This window comes from Erinaceus europaeus, chromosome 2, assembly GCF_950295315.1.
Source record: "Erinaceus europaeus chromosome 2, mEriEur2.1, whole genome shotgun sequence".
NCBI lineage: Eukaryota > Metazoa > Chordata > Mammalia > Eulipotyphla > Erinaceidae > Erinaceus > Erinaceus europaeus.
In genome coordinates this window covers 182,241,189-182,261,915 of record NC_080163.1, presented here as the reverse complement: position 1 = coordinate 182,261,915, position 20,727 = coordinate 182,241,189, and positions in this window count along the sequence as shown.

Below are 20,727 nucleotides of genomic sequence, written 5' to 3'. Positions count from 1 at the left end.
TAGACCTCATCAATCTAATCTGGGGCTCATGTCTATTCATATTCAGCACAGGAGCCTGTGTAACCTCTGCATCCCTGTAGGTCTGAGTTCACATTCTGTGCTTTATATCTTAATGCTTTTCAGACACCAAGTTGCAGTTGCCACCATGATGCCAACCTGATTTCTCTGGGCAAATGACCTCATCAATGTGTCCTGGAACCCCACCACTCCAGAGCCCTACCCTACTAGAGAAAGATAGAAACAGGCTGGGAGTATGGATTGACCTGCCAGTGCCCATGTCCAGTGGAGAAGCAGTTACAGAAGCCAGACCTCCCACCTTCTGCACCCCATAAAGATTTTTGGTTCATACTCACAGAGGAGCAAAGAATAGGGAAACTTCCAATGGAGAGGATGGGATACAGAACTCTGGTGGTGGGAATTGTATGGAATCTTACCCCTCTTATCCAATGGACTTGTCAATAATTATTAAATTAGTAAAAAAAAAATCATTTGTTTGTTTGTTTTAACAACAGAGATAGAGGGAGAAAGAGAAAGACCAGAGTACTGCTCAGCTCTGGCTTATGGTGGGGGCCGAAGTTGAACCTGGGACCTCAGAGCCTCAGGCACGAAAAGTCCTTTGCAGAACAATTATGCTGTTTGCCCCAGCCCCTGTTTTCCTGATAGGTCATTTTACTTAAAGTCATAGCTTCCAGAGCCTGTAAGATAGCTCACCTGGGAGCATGCCTGCTTTGTGATGTGTAATACCAAGTTCCAGCCCAGCCCCTACCACACAGGGCGACATGTCAGTGCTATGGTATCTTTATGTCACTCTCTATCTCTCTTTTTATATTTGAAAAAAGAAAAAATCAGCCAGAAATGGTGAAGTCCCAGCTCCAACGAAGATAAACAAATAAAATAAAGGCAAAACTTCCAAGAAGCTATTCTTCTTCTTCTTCTTCTAGCGTTTGCCCTTCTTCCCTAGCCAGTCAACAGCATCAGGTTGAGCCTGATGTAAAGTTTCGAGACCTCCTTTGAATCTGGAGAGGTGGCAGTCGCTGACTATGTGGGTCATAGTCTATCTGGAAGCTATTGATTACACTAGATGAGGACTTAGTATTTATACACACGTATATATTCTGAGCACACACAGAGAAGAGTGGCAGTGGAGGGACTAATTTATACCTAATTGCTTAACCCTTTATAGCCAACAGCATTGAATACACTCTAGGCTCCTCTCTGGGATCTGGGCTCTTCTTCCTGGAATTTCTGAATCTCACAGCCCAGCAAGCCACTTAGCTCCTTACTAACACCTGCTCCAAAGATTCAGAGCTCAACTAGCCAAAGGAGGTGACTCTGCACTTAAGGGACTCTCTAAGCTAAGGTTAGGATGCAAAGAAAACTTTCTAGCACCCTAGCTGCAAGGGGGTGTGTTTTTATTTCTGGGTGCTTACCTGGACAGTTTGGGAGGGGGAGACAGGGAGAGGGGAGATGAGAGACTCTTGTAGTACCTTCTCCACTATTCATGAAGTTGTCCTCCTGCGGGTGGGAACTGGGAGCTCAAACCCAGGTCTTTGTCCATGATAACCTGTGTGCTTAATCAGGTGCACCATCACCCAGCCGTGAGAAAGGATATGCTTTTAAAGATTTTATTTATTTATTCATGAGAAAGATAGTAGGAAAGAGAGAAAAAAACAAGCATTACTTTGGTACATGTGATGCTGGAGATTGAACTTGGAACCTTATGTTTAAGGATTCAGTGCTTTATCCACTGTACCACCACCCAGACCACAAAGGGATTTTTTTAAAAAAAAATTTAAGGGAGTCGGGCTGTAGCGCAGTGGGTTAAGCACAGGTGGCGCAAAGAACAAGGACCGGCATAAGGATCCCGGTTCGAACCCCGGCTCCCCAACTGCAGAGGAGTCGCTTTACAAGCGGTGAAGCAGGTCTGCAGGTGTCTATCTTTCTCTCCTCCTCTCTGTCTTCCCCTCCTCTCTCCATTTCTCTCTGTCCTATCCAACAACGACAACAACAATAATAACTATAACAATAAAACAACAAGGGCAACAAAAGGGAATAAATAAATAAAATAAATATTTTTTAAAAAATTTAAAAATATTTATTTTCCCTTTTGTTGCCCTTGTTGTTTTTTATTGTTGTTGGAGTTGTTATTGTTGTTATTGATGTTGTTGTTGGATAGGACAGAGAGAAATGGAGAGAGGAGGGGAAGACAGAGAGGAGGAGAGAAAGAGACACCTGCAGAACTGCTTCACTGCCTGTGAAGCGACTCCCCTGCAGGTGGGGAGCTGGGGGCTCGAACCAGGATCCTTATGCTGGTCCTTGTGCTTTGTGCCACTTGCGCTTAACCCGCTGCGCTACTGCCAGACTCCCAGGGATTTTTTTAAAAGGAGAAAACAGGTCTGTGGTGCAGATGATGTGTTCCCGTCTAACTGTGGACAAGGGGCAAAGCACCTGAGGCAGGTCCTGAACCTTCTGGGCAGTCTGCGCAGTCCTTGGCACCATGTGGCCTTTGGACAGCACTGCCCACATTCCCCATCACCGCCTTCCTCAGATACAGCCCTGGGCAGCTTTGGTCAATAAAGATAATTCTTCCTGGGAAAGGACACAGCTCATGCGAACATGCATGCAGACAACAACAGGCTTTCTTGCTTGAAAGAACACTTTCTCTCTCTCTCTCTCTCTCTCTCTCTCTCTCTCTCTCACACACACACACACACACACACACACACCTGTGCATGGGCATGTTTCTATGGCCACATATGCACCATGTGCAGCATCCAGTCACCTTCCCTGTCTCTGGGTGCCCTGTGGCTGCCCCTCAGTCTGGCTGGGTTTTTCAGCTTGATTCTGGAGGTAGGACCCAGCTGGATGTCCTACCAAGATTCAAGGTCTTCCTTCTCTTCTCCTCAGAGTTCTCCTAAGTCTGGCCCAGGCAGTCCCAGGAGGCAGCACTGTGATTGAGTTTTCCATTTTCTCTCCCTCACCTAGGAGACCTCACAGCCTGAGCCACCCGCCTGGGGCATGAGCGGTCGGTGCAGCGCTGCACACAGGACTCATTTAAGAAGCTCCAGTGGTGGTGTCAGACTGCTGAGTTCAGAGTGTCGATTTGAACAAAACAACAGTGTCTGGCCTAAGCATGCATCCTCAGGTGAACACACACACATATATATCTTCAAATGCATACACAAACACACCTGTATACAGGCACACAACCCATCCTAGAGACACACCACTCATACACACAAATGCACAGGCTCACACAGATGTGAATATGTGGACACATTTTCCCAGACACACACACACACACACACAGATCCTCAGATGCATATATGAACATATGTGTACATAGGCACACAACCCATCGTAGAGATCTACACATGCATATACATGCACAGGCTCACATAATCATCAGTGTGTTGGTACATTTTCTCAAATACACACACACGTGCACACAGGTGAGCATGTGCACACAAATAGCCTGTGTACCCACACATGCCAAATCAAGGGTTCGGTGTCCAGAGACTCCTGTAGCTGGCTGGGGGTTTCTGCTGACTCAAGGATGGGGTCCCTGACTGAATGAACAGGAGATACCCCAACTTGGCTGGCCTCCAAGAGAGGGAAAGCAGAAGACACTGATTCTACCTTCTAACCATCTTCCCCCTACCTTGCCCCATCTCACTGTCCTTTGAACCCCAGCTCAGAGCTGTGGTGGCACCTTTAGAAATAAGCCCAAGTGCCAAAGCAATCATTCCTCCAACTACACCCCTCATAGGTGCCTCCCAGTGGGCCTGGTCACACCTCTTCCCTTTCTCTCCTACAGACCTCAGGGTGTGGCTAACTCCTCCAAGCTCCAATGCACCTATTTAGGTGGCTAAGCCCCCTTTCCCCTCCCCCCTCCCAGCAGACAGATCTGTACTTTCACTACTGTACTTGCAATTTTGTGGGCTTGGTTGTCTTCTCTTATCAGGTAAGCTCCCCACCCCACCCCACTCTTCTTATTTTTTTGGTGGGGGTGCAGATTATATCTACTTCATCTGAATAAGCCAGAAGTCTGACTCTTGGTAAGAATCAGACTAAATAAATGCACATGAAGAATGAATCAACACATGAATATTCCAGTGGCTCTCAGCTGAAGTCAGTGCTCTCCTGTTTGGAGCTGAGGATCTAAGGAGGTGTGGGAATCCCACCATCTCAACTCAACCTGTCTGAAATTCAATTGTGTGGTCAGAGGAAGTTTCTGAGAAAACAATAGAGAGAGATGCTGTCTCCTGGGCCCAGTTAATCACCAAATATACACCATCCCAGAGAATGTTCATTTTCTTGTTCTCTCTCTCTCTCTCTCTCTCTCTCTCTCTCTCTCTTTCTCCTAGCACTTCCCATGTGGTGTTGGTTCTCTAACTTGTATTGCTCACATAGCAATGCAGATATATTACCCAGTGAGATAACCTCTATCCAGACAAATTCCATTTTCTTCTCCTTCTCCTACTTCTCCTTCTCTCCTTTTTCTCCTTCTACTCTTTCTCCTTCTTCTCTTCTTCATAGTACCTCTTTATTCAATTTGGATAGAACACAGAGAAATTAATAGAAGAAAGGGAAATAAAGATGGAGCGAGAAAAAGAGACATCTGCAGCACTGTTTTTTTTTTTTCCTCCACTTGTGAAGCAGCCTCCCTGCAAGTAGGGGATCAGGGGCTTGAACCTGGGTACTTGAGCATGGTAATTTGTATGCTCAACTGTGTGTGTCACTGCCTGGCCCCAGAAATTCCATTTTCTAAGTGAAAGGAAAAGTCCAGTTTGATATTCTGTGTTAAGATATATTTGGATTTCACACCAGTGACTCACAGTTCTGTCTCTCCAGCTGTCTGTGACTCGGAGGAGATAGCCAGTCCCTGAGAACACAGATGGGTCACTCCATAGGGGGTGAGAAAACTCAATGACCACAGAGGAAAACTCTTCCCTGATGGTGACTCCGACAGGAAGATGCCACAGTTCCACTGCCATGCCCATTGGCTCAGCCTATGTCCAATGAGGCCGTGACTCCAATGAAGCCTGGTGGGCACCTGTGGATGGTTAACCTCTGCTAATGCTGCATGTTCGTAGGCTCTTAGTCTACATGCTTAGTGAGGTCAAGGTCCTCTCTCCCGTCCTGCTCTGAACAAGGTCATCTCAGCCCAGTCTTAGCCCAGGCTGTATGTTTTAAAGACATTCCAGATATTTTCGGGTTCTTGAGTCAGCCCCATTTATCATCAAAGCAATTATTAGCTAAAAAGGGGCCCTGCTCCCTAAAACAATGCAATCAGACAGGCAGGAGCATATTTAAGTTTATAAATAACGTCCCTTCTTCCTGAGACTTGTTTTGCCGTGCCACATAAATTTTAAGGTGCGAGAGTTCTCATCATTACTAATGTTCCTTAAGATGTCATAAAAACTTTTCTCATTAAGGGAGCCAGCCAATCAAGGGGAAGCCCCTCCCCAACCCTCCGACTCAGCCCGCGGTATTTGCATTGCAGAACAACTGTAATTTTATTCATGGCTTGGCAGAGCTGCAGCCCATCAGTAATTAAACACAGAACAGCTGTCACTCTGTGGCATCCAAGGCAGACAGGATGGAATAATGAGCCCCATCCCTGGGCTCCATGCAGGGGGCTGGCACAGGGCAGGGGATGGTGCAGGCAGGGGTTGATGCAGGTGTGGGATCTGGACCTGGCCTCAGGGCCTCCCTCAGTCTACACACTCTGGCCTTTCTCCCTTGATTCCATGGGAAGAGGGGCCAAGAGAGGTGATGGTGGAGGATTTGCTGCTGTGTCTTTGGCACAGAAAAGAGACGGGCCCAGAGGGAGGTGCTCCCAGGTTCCACCTTGTATCTTCTGTGCTATTTAAAATTTGTTAACAAGATGGCAGGCATGACTTCTATAATTGACAGAGATAATTGTTAAAAATATGGAGTTCTGGTGGAGGGAATTGTATGGATTTATACCCCTCTTATCCTACGGTTGTTGTCAATGTTTCCTTTTTATAAATAAAAAATTTGGGAGTCAGGCGGTAGCGCAGTGGGTCAAGCACAAGTGGCGTGAAGCGCAAGGACCAGAGTAAGGATCCTGGTTCTAGCCCCGGCTCCCCACCTACAGGGGAGTTGCTTCACAGTGAAGCAGGTCTACAGGTGTCTATCTTTTTCTCTCCCTCTCTGTCTTCCCCTCCTCTCTTGATTTCTCTCTGTCCTATCCAACAATGATGACAACAATAATAACTACAACAATAAAACAACAAAAGGGAATAAATACATAAATAATTTCAGAAATAATAATTAAAACAGAAAATGTAAGAACTAGAAAAAGTCTCCATGCTGACTATTGAGAGCTGAGGATGGGAGGGGACTAGGGGACTTGTCAGAGTTTCTGCTGGGCCCCAAATAATGGGATCTCTCCAGTGAGCACCCCTTCCAAACCACAGTGTCTCCTAGTTCCTCAACAGTACAGAAGGGGTGCCTGAAACCTTCCTGTGTAATTCCCCCCATTGTCACAGACTGTTGTGGGACTGAGAGATACTGTGGTTTGGGGGTGATCACTGGAGAGACCGCAGAGCTGCACTAGGAGCCCAGAGGTCTGGGTTCTGGACATTCAGAGCCTGCCGCATGACTGGGCAGCTTCACACACTATAATCATAAAGACCCCTGGGACTCCGTTCCCCTTCCAAGTGGGAACGATGTAGTGCTGATGTCCTGGGACAAGTCTTCCAGGATGGGGTCAGGTGGTGGCACACATGGTAGAGCACACATGCTACAATGCACAAGGTACCCAGATTCAAGTCCCCAGTCCCCAGCCCCCATCTGTGTGTGGGGTGGGGTGGGGGGGAGCTTCATCAGTGGAGAAGCAGTGTTACAGGTGTCTGTCTCTCTTTCTCTTTCCCTCTATATCTCCCTGCATTCTACTGACTTCTCTCTGTCTCTGTGCAATAAATAAATAAATAAATATTTTTTTAAAAAAATCTTCCTGGGCTTCTTTCAGGGATAGATCCATTCTTCTCCAGGGGATCAGATGGGAATTCAGGTGAGGCTCAATATGCAGCTTATCAATACATTATCCTTACATAGGTAACCCCACCTTGCACCTCTCTAACCCCAATCTGTATAGCCGACTTCTCTGGACACCTCTGGGGGACCATTTCTCCATTCCTCTTTCTTCTTCCCCCTTTTTCCTTCTTATACACCTCCTGATTGTCTGTACCATTCCCCCTAGCAGCAGGGGACAGGACACTGTCAGCCAGAACCCCCCTGAAAAGCTGAATCAGATCACTCCCTGCCCACTGCCTGAAGCCACCTTGAGTGTCTCTGACCCTAGTCTCCAGGTCTCCTGCTGGCTTGGGGAATCAAGAGAGAGTTGACCTTCCTCCATGAAGGTGGTTTGGCTTGTCTGGACCCTTGTGGCATTGTTGTCCTTGATTCCTCCCTTGTTGGAGTCAGAGAATTGCTGGGCCTGAGATGAAGGATTCCCGGAGGAGAGGGAGGGGTTGCATTGGCCAGGGTTGACTCAGCAGCATTGGGTTACAGATTGGAGGTCTCACAGGTCTGGGTTGGCTAAGATCCAGGAGACCTGTGTCCACAGTGACACTCTATGTAGCATTGCAGGTGGGCACTACCAGTCTTGAGAATTCTTCCTTCCTTCTTTCTTTCCTTCCCTCCTCCCCCTTTCTTTATTCCTCTTTCTTCCTTTGCTTCTTTTTCTTTCTCTTCTTTTCTTTCTTCCTTTTTTTCTTTTTCTTCCTTTGCCTGCTAACTCCTCTATTTTCTCCCCTTTTTCCAGTTAAGGGGTGAGAGACATAGCAAGAGAGATACCACAGCACTACTCCACTGCTTGCAAAGCTGCTCCTTTGCATGATGCTCCCATGTGGTGGCCAGGGCCTCTAACCTGGGTCCTTTCACATTTGGGCAAGCTCCTATTACTCCCATTTTATGAATAAAGAAATTGAGTCTCAGAAATTAGCCCACGATTACATGGTTCTTAGACAAGATTCCAGCCTGGTTCGTCAGGCTTTCAAGTCACTCTGCACTTCCCCCTCAGCTCTGAGGCCAGACCAGGACCCACAACAAGCCAAGAATGGAAGAATGAACACATCACAGGCTCATCAACCACACCACAGACTCCATCAAGTAATACTTGTAACAATGGTTATCTGAGGACTGCAGGGATTACCAGGGCTAGCCTGCTCTGCTCCCCAAATGTGCACTAAAGTGCTTGTTTTCCGTATCATTAAAAAAAATCTGTATTTGCAAATGAGACACCAAGTTTCTGGGGGCAAGAGTACAACTTGGATAATTGTCATTCAGAAGAGGTTGCCCAGAGGGCAAGCCAACTATTCAGATTCTCCAAATCCTGACTCCACTCAGACAGTCTAAAAGTTATCCACTTACTTTGCTTTCACACGGAGCTGTTTTTACCCCAGGATGTCTTAACTCTGTGCCTTCAGTTTTTTATGGACGATCAATAGACAAAATGCACACGTGTGGCTTGTCTCTATGTTCTCCATAAAACTGCTCCCACGGACACCATCTGCTGTGTTGTTCACATCTCCTGCAAAAAATCCAATTGACAGACTCCTGTTTGGCTCAGAGCTGGGGGAAAAATACTCTCTTGATCAACCTGTAAGTTCCTGAAGAGCTCCACTATGTCTATTTTCACTCATGTTGCTTCACAGTGTACAACTCAGCACTGGTCGTTTACTAAATACTTAAATATTATGTATTGAGTAGAGAAAAAGAAGAAGAAAAAAGTATTGACTTGTATCACAGATGTCCAAAGGGAGTCTTGTGTTTCAGGGACAGCGAGATCCTGCATGAGTCTTTCCTCTTAGGCCCTGCTTTTAATTATTTCACTTTATTTTATGGAGGGGGGGAATTAATGGTTTACAGTAAATACAATAATTGATTGGCACATGCGTAAAATTTCTCAGTTTTCTGCAAAACACAAAATCCTCTGGTCAAGTCCTCCTCCTCCATCCTGAAAGCCCCCCCCCCCCCCGTCCCCACACGTGGGCTCTGCTTTTTTTGTGTGTGTGTTAATGACTTTGGTCTCAGATAAGCAGTATCCCGGTGACAGCCAAGTTTCCAAAGTCCCCTCCGCACCCAGCTAGTGACTCCAGAGGAAAGGATACCGCATGGACTTAGGTCACATGGCCAGCAGGGAGCCAATCAGGTTGGCTGAGGAGATGCAGTTCCTCAGATGGGTCACATCTGAGACAAGGGGGAGGAGTCAGTTGTATCTCACTTCTGATGTGATGCTGGAAGAGGGCAGGGAGGGAGGCTTGTGGAACGACTGGAATCAAGGTCACCAAATCTATGCAGTGACCCAACCTGGACTCTGGACTCTGCCCTCTCTAACTTGTACTTCCCCTTCCTGACCAATGTCCCATTCCTAGAGGCAGAAAGTTCTGGATTAGTTTTCACTCTTCTCCCTTGTGGGTTGATGGGACATTAAGGTTAAGGACTGCTAGGTCCAGCCACCCAATACCTAACTCCAGCCCAGTCACCACTTGACACTCCTCCTCTCCCAGGCCCCTCACAGCCCTTGGTTTAGTTCTGAGAATGCAAATTATGATACCAGGATCTCAGCTCTGTGGTATGGAACAAAGCCCAGGTGTTGGGAATGCATATAAAGCCCCCAGGAAGGGCCTGATTTTGTGAGTGTCCAGCCAGTTGCACCAGACCCTGTGCTCAGAAGTAAGCCCCAAGCATGGGCTTTAATCTCTGAAATTGTCTTGAAATTCTTAGTAATGTTCATCTTTGAATAGGCTTTTTGCAAGTAGAGTACACTGAGACAATAGAGCACATTGATAAAGCTTGTCTTCCCAGCGTGGGTTCCCATCTGACTACTGCACACCCCATTTGTAATCAATGTCCCTCCACCACTCTTGGGGTCTTAAGCACAGGTACCGGGAGGTTGGGGTTGGGTACTGGGTTGCAGAGAGGGGTCTGAATGTTTGTATAAGTTCACCTTCACTCAGAGCTCATCCCCATGCCCGAGACTGGGAGACTAAAAAGCAATTGAAAGCATATAGAAGGGCCAGAAAAATAGCTAGCTTGGATAGTACGCTGCTTTGCCACATGCACAACCCAGGTTCAAGCCTCTTTTTTTTTTTTTTTTTTAAGATTTTACTTATTTATTCAGGAAGAAGATAGGAGGAAAGATAAATAAAGAACCAGACATCACTCTCGTATATGTGCCACTGGGGGTTGAACTAGGGACCTCATGCTTGAGAGTCCAATTCAAGTCTGACTCTTATGCATTGAAGAAGCTTTGGTTTTGTGGTCTCTTTCTCTTTATCTGCTTCTCTATTGTCTCTAGAAAAGAAAAGATAAGACGGGAGTCAGGCAGTAGCACAGTGGCTTAAGCACACGTGGTGCAAAGCGCAAGGGCCCGCATGAGGATCCCGGTTTGAGCCCCCGGCTCCCCACCTGCGGGGGAGTCGCTTCACAGGCGGTGAAGCAGGTCTGCAGGTGTCTATCTTTCTCTCCCCCTCTCTGTCTTCCCCTCCTCTCACCATTTCTCTCTGTCTTATCCAACAATGATGACAACAATAACAACCATAATAATAACTACAACAACAATAAAAACAAGGGCAACAAAAAAGGGAACTAAATATTAAAAAAGAAACAAAAAAGAAAAAAGATAAGAAAAGAAAAGAAAAGAAGAAAAAGAAAACACAATGGTCCAGGAGGTGACACAGTGGTTAAAGGATTGGACTTTCAAGCCTGAGGTCCTGAGTTCGATCCCTGGCAGCACATGTACCAGAGTGATGTCTGGTTCTCTCTCTCTCTCTCTCTTCCTCTTCTCTCTAGCTCTCTCTTCCAATCATTCTCATGAATAAATATACAAAATATTTTTTTTAATTTAGTTTTATTTTTTTAAAAAAAGAAAACACACGGGGTAGGTAGGTAGATAGATGGTCTATGAAAGGAAGCTTTCCCCCACTGGATCCTGTAATTATACAGCCCTGCTTCTAGGGGGCGCTGATGTCACTAGCCCTCACTTTTTTGAACGCAGAGCCAGGGCTTTCTATTCACACACCACCACCCTATCCGCAAGAGCTTTGTATGAGAGCAGATAGGTGACAGCAATTTCTCTGTGGGGCCAACCTAGCTCACAGCTATAGGAAATTCTCACAGGGAAGACCCCATCCCATATCAACCTCCCTGAGTTCATGTCTTCATTTTCTACCCATCAGCTGAGCTCTCAGTCTCCCCAGCCACTCACTGCCAACCCCCCCCCCCATCCCCCACTCCCATCTTTTTCCTAGTCTAACTCTTTGGGTTGCTGCTTCCAATATCATCTTCCAGATGGAGATCTCCTGAACTCCATGGCATTTTCTCTCCCGCCCTTAAAGTTACGGTTCTGTTGATTTGATGATATGTCTGTGCCCTCCGTTCTCCCTCCACAGCTCCCTGGGGACAGCACTCTTTCTGTTGAGTTCACTGGTCTATCCCCAGTACTGGGCACAGAAGCCCACTCAATGTTTGAGGAGCAGACAACTGAGGGATGACCCCCAGGGGATGCTGGGCTGAAATCCCCGTGGTGCTGGTCATAGTGAGGTGCTATGTAGAGCTAGACTCGTCCATAACCCACACTCAGCAAGGCAGGTGAACATCAGTGGCCCAGAGGGAAAACCTAGGCAGCTTCAGCTTGAATGATGAGGGAGGAGGTGAGGTGTTGGATACACTCAATTATCATCCCAGACCCCATCATCGCTCATAATCTGCCTGAGATAAATCACAGGCAGGTAATTATTATGTCAGATCAGGTAGCAGAGAGAAGTTTTAAAATAGCAATCAAAGAACTTCCTGGTTAATTCAAATCCATCCTAACTCCCTCCAGGGGACAAAAGTGCTTGGACTGTAGAATTGACCAGGCGTAGAGAAATGTGATCGCTCAATGCAGAATGGAGGAGTCCTGGACTTAATGTTTCTCTCTGTCAGGCTTCTGAATAGCATACCTGTCATGAGCCAGGAATCAATGATCACCCATCCGGAGTAAATCACACCACCGTGACGTCCTATTTCTTGGGTGTCAAACCCAAACACGCCCCCCTCCACCCCCTAGCCTGCTTGGAAGCCACATCTGCCCTGGTAAGGGATGGATCTCAGGTCTCAAGACCCCCTCCCACCTCTGAACCCTGCCCCAGGTCTTTGCCCCCTTGGCTTCCCACTCTGCCTTCCTCGTCTAAATGCTACCAAGGCTCAGCTCAAGCCACCTTGGCCCTGAGCATTCTTCACACTGGACCCACAATTTTCCCCTTCTACTTTCACCAGTATGTGGTGCAACTACATGATAATGATTTATCTGCTTGGAAACTTGTTCTAGGTGTGTGTGTGTGTGTGTGTGTGTGTGTGTGTGTGTGTGTGTGCGCGCCCCTGACCTGGAGGCCTAGGAAGAGGTGTGTGTGTTTGCAGTGGGTTGTCTGTTTTCTCCTTCCCCGTGAGGATCAAACTTAGGACCTTATGCCTGAGAGTCCAACACTTTATCCACTGTAACAACTCTCAGGCCACCCTTGGCTGAAGAGGAAACAAATCACTTGACTATACATCAGATTCATAATCAGCCAAATGCAAACATCATTAAAGGCTGGAAGGCTAGCTCCCTGGGTAGGATGTTTGTCTTGCCATGTAAGCAATCTGTGTTTGAATCCCAGCACTACACTGGAGGTGCCATGGCACTGGAGGAAGCTCTGGTGCTGTGGCATCTCTTTCTTTTTAAATCTCTCTATATGAATGAAAAAGTGGTCAGGCAGCAGTGAAATCATGCACATATGAGACCCCAGCTCATCACAAGAGCAGCATTAATGTAGGAGCAATGGGTTATTCCACAAGACATATGTGGAATATGTCAGCATATGTGTACCTGAGCCCTCACCCCTCTGCTGGGCAACTCCAGAGAAAGTCTGGACCACCCTGTCAAACCCCCAGGTTCCCTGTTGTCCAGTCTTTAATCTTGCCTTTGCAGGACCAGAGACATGGTTGTTCGTCCTCTACCCAGTATGCTCTTCCCAACTTGTTCCCCCGTGGTACCTCCCTTCCCCACTGCTTATCTCCACCATGTCTCTCAACTTTAAGATGCTCTTATGCCTCAGTTCCTAACCATGTGACAACACTTGTCTCACTGTGTGCTGTGGGCAGGTACGTTCAGAACTTTGGGCTCTTGGGGTCCATCTCTGGAGCTTCACTGAGAAACTGGAGGTGGCCTTTCTGGCCATAAGCTAGTTGGGTTTTTTTAATTTATTTATTGGGGAATTAATGTTTTACATTCAACAGAAAATACAACAGCTTGTACATGCATAGCATTTCTCAGTTTTCCATATAACAATACAACCCCCACTAGATCCTCTGTAAGCTAGTTGTTTTTTTAATTTCGCTTGCAGACAAGGTTATCACTGGGGCTCAGTGTGGGCATGATTCCATCACTCCTAATGGTCTGTTTTTCCCCTTTACTTAGAGGGTGGAAGATAGAAAGGGAGGGAGGGTGGGAGGGAGAGATAGATAGATAGATAGATAGATAGATAGATAGATAGATAGAGAGAGAGAATCATAGCACCACTCCACTGTTTGTGAAGCTTGCCCTTGCAAGTGCTTCCTGGGGCTCGAACCTGGGTCCTTGCAAATGATAATGTGTGTGCTCTACAAGGTGAACTACCTGCCAAGCCTGCTTTATCCATGGGTTTTAAATAAAAATACCTGGCTAACATACTGAGACTGGCAATAAAATAAAAAGAAAGAAAGAAAGAAAGAAAGAAAGGGAAAGGAAGGAAGGAAGGAAGGAAGAAAAAAGCAGTGCTATGATGTGACAGGAAGAAACAATTTATCATTTTTGGCAGAGAAGAAGTTTATATTTACCTAGAAAGTCCAAGTGAGTCAAGTGAGTACCAGTCCCACTAAAAGAAATCTGACAGAAGCTATGCAGAGAAAAATCCATAGCTTCCCACATGCTGGAGACTCACTGACTATAACACAATAGATATCACACCATCAGCAGAGCTACAAACTTAACACAAGGCAGACTAGAACCAGATGAGGAAAACTCAGGCACATTAAAAGGGACAAAAAGAGAAATGAGTTCTGCTTACAGAGAAATGGTCTTTCTTGGATGGGATGACTTGCTGTTGTAAAGATGCCAGTACTCTCTGAATTTATCTGTATTTTATTGCAATTCGCTTTAGAAAAAAAAAAAAACCTAAAGTATTTTCATTGGAGAAATGAGCACTGGAGAGAGAAAAAAATGCACTAGTTCCTAAGAAAGAGCAGAAGAAAGGATGAAGTTGTGTTATCCTCCTCATACCCCATTCCAGTCTTGCATTACCAGTGATACAGGAGTGTGAACTTGACCGTGTTGCTATCCCTCCTGGGGGGGGGGGGTGCAGAAGGAACAGGTCACCTGCAATAACTTATGAGAAGGTGGGAGTCTCCTGAACCCCCTACCCCAGCTCATGACTGAGCCCAACTCACAGTCCAGACTTGTGGGAAAAGATGCTTGATAAGGTGTCCTTGACCTTAACCTTGACCTGGTAAAGGGTGACCAGCTGGGCTCTCAGAGGTCTCACACTGTGGGAACCCTCAGAGGAGGAGGGAGTAGAACACATCAGGGAGGATAGGGAGAGACCAATCCGTGTTGACTGAGGCTTACTGTCAAAACCAATAGCAGAGGAGCTGGAACAACCAATGGCATAAGGTCCCAGCCTGCTCCCATTTAGGTCCACCAACAGCCTATAAAAAGGATTTACCCTGGGAATCCGGGATCACTGCCTGTGGTGTCTTGTCCATCTCTACACCTGCACCTCTCTTATTTTCCTATATACAAATAAAATCATCTTGCATGATTCACAAGGCCCCTCTAATTGTTTTTTAAACTTATTTTTTTATTAGATAGAGACAGAGAGAAACTGAGAAGGGGGGGGAGATAGAGAAGGAAAGAGACAGAGAAACACCTGCAACCCTGCGTCACCACTGGTAAAGCTTCCCCCCCCTGCAGGTGGGGACCAGGGGCCTGAACCCTGGTCCTTCCGCATTATAACGTGTGTGCTTACCCAGGTGTGGTGCTGTCTGGCCCATAATTCTTTGTGGCAACTACTGTGACAGACCTGGTGCTGGGTAGCCCACTGCAGAGCTCTAACACTTCACTGAACCCGGGAACCTGTTTTCTCACCAGAGTCCAGTATCCCATTGGGGTTTCCTAAGAGTGTAGGAGTGCTCCTGGGGATCTGCTTGCCTGCAACACAAGCAATGTCCTCTTACTCCCCTCAGCTCTTCTTCTGCCCCCACTCTGGGCTAGGGGGCATTTTTACTGCAGGCTTCACAGCAGGGCAGGCAGGAGCTGTAGGCTTTTCTGCCTCAGAGCTAAGGTTACTTGCAGATTCATGGGAACTATAAACCCGTGCCCTATTTCTGCTCTAATTGAGGCTATTTGTATTGTGACTAAAATAATCAGAGACAATTTTATTGGTATATTTAAAAAAAAGTAATCATACCCCATATATCTAAGTTGTGTAACTGCAGGTACAATCCAATAGAACACCCCCAGGGCCCCAGCTGGAGGAAGATATGTGCCAGAAGACCCCTGCCCAACTCCAGTACCTGTACCTATCCAGAGCCAAGAGTAGAGGCAATGCTGACAGAAAAGGTTCCCCTAGACCTGATACACAGTCAGGGTCTTCCAGGGAACAGACAGGAATGACTTGGACTCAAGCCCAGTGACCCCAAGGCCCAGTAGGTAAGCAGACAGGAGGGGCTCTCTGGAGTCAGTCTAGCCCTTGGCTCAAATCTGGACTTCATGGCGGATATCTGTGCTTTACCCATCCACCCCCTACCACCAGCATAAAGTCGTTGTCTTCTGCTCACCACATTATCTTTCCATCATGTGATTCCAGTCTTTGTTCTTCTGCTTTAGAGCAGCTGACTGCCCCACCAGTTCTGGGATGGACCAGTTAGAGGTGTGCCTTCCCCAGACACATGATTGGTTCAGGGCTAAGCACGTGACCCACTCAGTGGCAGTGGGGTAGCTCAGACTTTTCTTACTGGGTTGACTCCAGGGTGTGCCAAGATGGCTGCTGGCCACCTCCTTGATCCCAGGTGGAACAGAAGGCGGTTTCTTTCCACAGGAGAAAGTGCAGGGGAGATGCTAGAAGAGAGAAGGCCCTAATAAGGGTTATTACTAGGGCTCAATGTCTGCACTACAAATCCACTGCTCCTGGAAGCCATGTTTGCCATTTGGTTGCTCTGGTGGTTGTTATTGTTTTTATTGCTGTCTTTGTTGTTGGATAGGACAGAGAGAAATGGAGAGAGGAGGGGAAGACAGAGAGGGAAAGAGAAAGATAGACACCTGCAGACCTGCTTCACTGCTTGTGAAGTGACCCCCTCACCCCCGCAGGTGGGGAGCCAGGGGCTCAAACCAGGATACTTGAGTAGGTCCCTGCACTTCGCATCATGAATGCTTACTTAACCTACTGTGCTGCCACCGGCCCCCTCTCTGTAGGATTTTTGATCCATGGACATGCATATCCTTTTTTTTTAATATATTATTTTTTATGTATTGGATAGAGACAGAGGTAAATTGAGAGGGAAGGGGAGATAGAGAAGGAGAGAAAGAGAGACAACTTCAAACCTGCTTCATCACTCTTGAAGATTCCCTCTTGCAGGTGGGGAGAGAAGGCTTGAATCTGTGTCCTGGTACATGGTAACATGTGCTCAACCAGGTACACCACCACCCAACCGCCATCCTGTTTTTGCTTAAGCCTGTTTCATCTGGGCTTTTGTCCCTGTGATCAAATGAATGGTAGTTGAGGTCCCTTCTTTGAAGGGAGAGAGCAGTAGCTCTCATCTTGTAAGGTTCTTCCTCTTTTTCTTCTCCTCCTCCTTCTTCATTGTCAGGGTTTCAAGTGCTCTGGGTTGATTTTCATAGATAGAGATAGACAAAAACAAAAAGAGAGAAAAATTCAGTGCAGTGGGGACTGGATTTGAACTCATGTATACTTTTAATTTTTTTTTTTAGGAGGATGCAAAGAGCTGAGTGACACAAAGCAACAGGCACAACAACCCTGTGAACAGTGGCCATGACTTCTGTCTGGGGTCATCGTGAATCATGGATGCTCCATGAATGCTCCATGAATGCTCCATGTCACCAGTATAAGAATGAAAGGGAGAAGCTATGAGTCAGACTTTGCAGCCCAGGAGGGCCTTGGGTCTTGTTAGGAGCCCCTGATCCACATGCTTATGGGTGGCAGGAGCAGTTTTTTTCTGTAGGCTTGGTTGTAGCCCCTGGCTTTGCAGTTGGGGCTCCTCCTGTGTGGCCTTAATACTATTGATTGTCTGTGGCCTGGGCACAGTGCCTATATTAGTTTTCTACTCACCTCACCCATGAAGCCTAGGGAAGGAGTGAGGAGAGATGGTTACCTGCCAGCAGCAACAACTCTGATGAGGTTGGTGATCCAAGATGGAGTCTGTCTTGCTAACAAACCTGATTTCCTTTCCTTCTCCTCCAGTTTTTCTTTCTTTTTCTTCTCCTCCTCCTCTTCTTCCTCCTCTTTCTTATCCTCCTTATCATTACCTTCTTTTTAACCTGAGAACTTCTCAGCTTTGGTTCTTCTGTTTATGGTGGTACAGTGGTGCTGGCACGGGAGTGGGGATGGGGTCAGTTTGATCCAGGGACCTCAGAGATTCAGACATGAAATTCTGTTTACATCACCGTTATGCTTTCTCTCTCCCTTCAAACTTTTTTTTTTTTTTTTACTTATCTTTACTTATGTATTGGATAGAGACAGCCAAAAATTGAGAAGGCGGAAATAGAGAGGGAAGGACACACAGAAACACCTGTAGCACTGCTTCACCACTCAGAAAGCTTTCCCCCTGCAGGTCAGGACTGGGGGCTCGAACCCAGGTCCTTTTGCACTGTGACATGTGCACTCAACCGGGTGCACCACCACCCCTATTATGCTATCTCCCCAGTCCAACAAGCCTGTTTTTCTGCTAACAGCTGACTGCTGTAACGAGACCTGACAGCCACAGGATAGTCACATTTCTCATCTGCACTCATGACCCACCTTCAGCAACTCTGGAATGAACACAACACAGAGGCTCGATCTTATTATTATCAGACATAGATCCTATTACACCTGCCACCACTATCAGTCCATAAAAGCATAATATCTCTTCCTCTGGGTAGCGACTCACTATAGCCTCTGGCCCTCTTCTTCCTTGAAGATAAATCTTGATTTTCCTTCTCAGTTCTGACTCCCAGTCAGATCAACCAGAGAGTGAAGACAACAGCAAAATCCAAACGAACAAAAACAGCAAATCCTTGGAAATTCTGAGTCGAATTTAGACACAAGTAGCTTTATTGATTTTTTTTAAACATTTATTTATTTATTTTCCCTTTTGTTGACCTTGTTTTTATTGTTGTAGTTATTGATGTCGTCGTTGTTAGATAGGACAGAGAGAAATGGAGAGAGGAAGGGAAGACAGAGAGGGGGAGAGAAAGAGAGACACCTGCAGACCTCCTTCACCGCCTGTGAAGCGACTCCCCTGCAGGTGGGGAGCCAGGGGCTCGAACCGGGGCTTTATTGATTTTTTAAAATAAATCTCTATTATTATTTGTAAGATTCCAGTCATTTATTTTTGTAGAGACATAAAGAAAAGGAGAGGGAAGGAAGTAGGGTGGATAAGGAGAGAGACAGAGAGACACCTGCAGCACTGCTTGACTACTCATGAAGCTTTCCCCCTGCAGGTAGGGTCTGGGGGCTTGAACCTGGGCCCTTGTGCATGATAACATGTGCTTTCAACCAGGTGTGTCACCATAAGGCCTCTTAGACACAGATAGCTTTAGATGCTATTCAAAAAACTCTTCTAGAATCCAGAACAAGGAACCACTGGGTCTCATATTAGAAGTGGTCCCAAAGATCACAGGTCGTCCCCAAGAATCTGTCTGCTGAGCAAAAGTCACCCAACCTCTGGCAGCACTACCAGGTGAAGTTCAGGGATGCAGGTGGAAATGAACTGGAGTGAATGTGTGTGATAAGGGCACAGGACAGCTGGTTGCTGGCAGTGCTCAGGCCCTGCTGGGTCTGGGTGTGGACACTGCTCCTTTGTGGTCTGCTCGGCTTACCTGCCCTGCTCTCACTGCCACTGCTGAGTTTCTTCCTGGCTGAACTGGACCCTGGGGCAGCTGGACTCAGGCCTGGCTATGCTGAGGACCTCAAAGGGGTGTTGGGAGCATCTGGGTGGTGGGGTGACAACACCTGTTCTGGAAGGGGCTACACAGGGCTGGAAGGACACCCCGAGTGGCTGATGGCTAGTGTCCTCCTCTCACACAAAGTCTCTTCTTTCTTTCTTTCTTTCTTTCTTTCTTTCTTTCTTTCTTTCTTTCTTTCTTACTTACTTTCTTTTTTAAAGATTTTATTTATTTATGAGAAAGATAGGAGAGAGAAAGAACCAGACATCACTCTGGCACATGTGCTGCGGGGGATTGAACTCGCAACCTCATGCTTGAAAGTCCAAACCTTTACCACTTTGCATCCTCCCAGACCACAACACACAAAACCTTTCTAAGCTGCTCTCCAGCACCCCAGATTCTTCATCCAACATGAGACCCAGAAACAGGGGTCCCATGTGAGTCTTAATCCTGTCCTCAGCAGCACTGTGATGCCCTCAATCCCCTTCCCTAAACCATCCAGCCTTCTCCCTGACAGAGTGACCCTTCCCAGCATGTTCCAACAATGCCCCCTCTTGCCAGGCTCACTGCTGGCATTCTCTGGGGCCCACGGTCCCCCAGTGAACTTTATTCCAGTGTCATTTAAGGATGAACCTGTTTCCTTCCCCCACACCCCGGTGGTAGGGTGGGAGGTAGGGGACACCTGGAAGGAGAGTGAGACCTGCTAGGTCCCCATCAAGCCCCTCCTGGGAGCCCTGGCTGCCCCAGGGCCCCTCTGAGGTCTCTGAGAGGAGGAGGTCAGTCCCCTCCCCTACGGCCTCTCCTGATGCAGAGCCACACCCCTCCCTCCCCTCCCTTCCTTCCCTCCCCTATCTCCCCTCCCTCCCCTCCTACTTGCTGCTCTGGGCTCAGGTGCAATCTCTGAATCCATGGAAACCACTAAGGAGGCTAGAAATCAGGCAGGAGGAGGGAGGCTGAGTGATGTCTTTTGAATGGGGTGGGGCAGGGGGAGGGGGGTGGAAGGGTGTCGCTCCTTCCTTGATGAGTAAAAGCCTGCAACACCATTTCTTTCCCTGTCTGGCAACCACTCCGCCCAAGTATGGCTTTCTCGGAGGCTGGAGAAATGAGGATGGGAGAAGGATTGCTTCTCCAGATGGACAGAGACCCTGGGGTGGGGGTGAGGTAAGATTGAGGGGAAAAGAGGGAAGATGGGAGCTCTCTTTGTAGCCTGGAGCTGTGACAGGCCAGAGTTGGGGGTGCAGAGCTGTGGTTGAGAGCAGCTCCAACAAGTTTAGGGCCCCTGATTATAGCAGGCTCCTCGGTTTTCTACAGAGTTCCTAGCATTGGGGTGGTGGTGGTGGGGACTTGTGTTCCTCCAAGAATGAGTTCAGGAATGGCACAATGGTGGTGCTTAGAGTTTAGAATTCCAGCAGGACACAGTGCTGGTGAGCCAGGAAAACAGTATTTATTAAGAAGGAAGTGAGAGGCTGGGGAGATGGCTTAATGGTTCTGCAAAAGACTTTCATGCCTGAGGCTCTGAGCTCCCAGGTTCA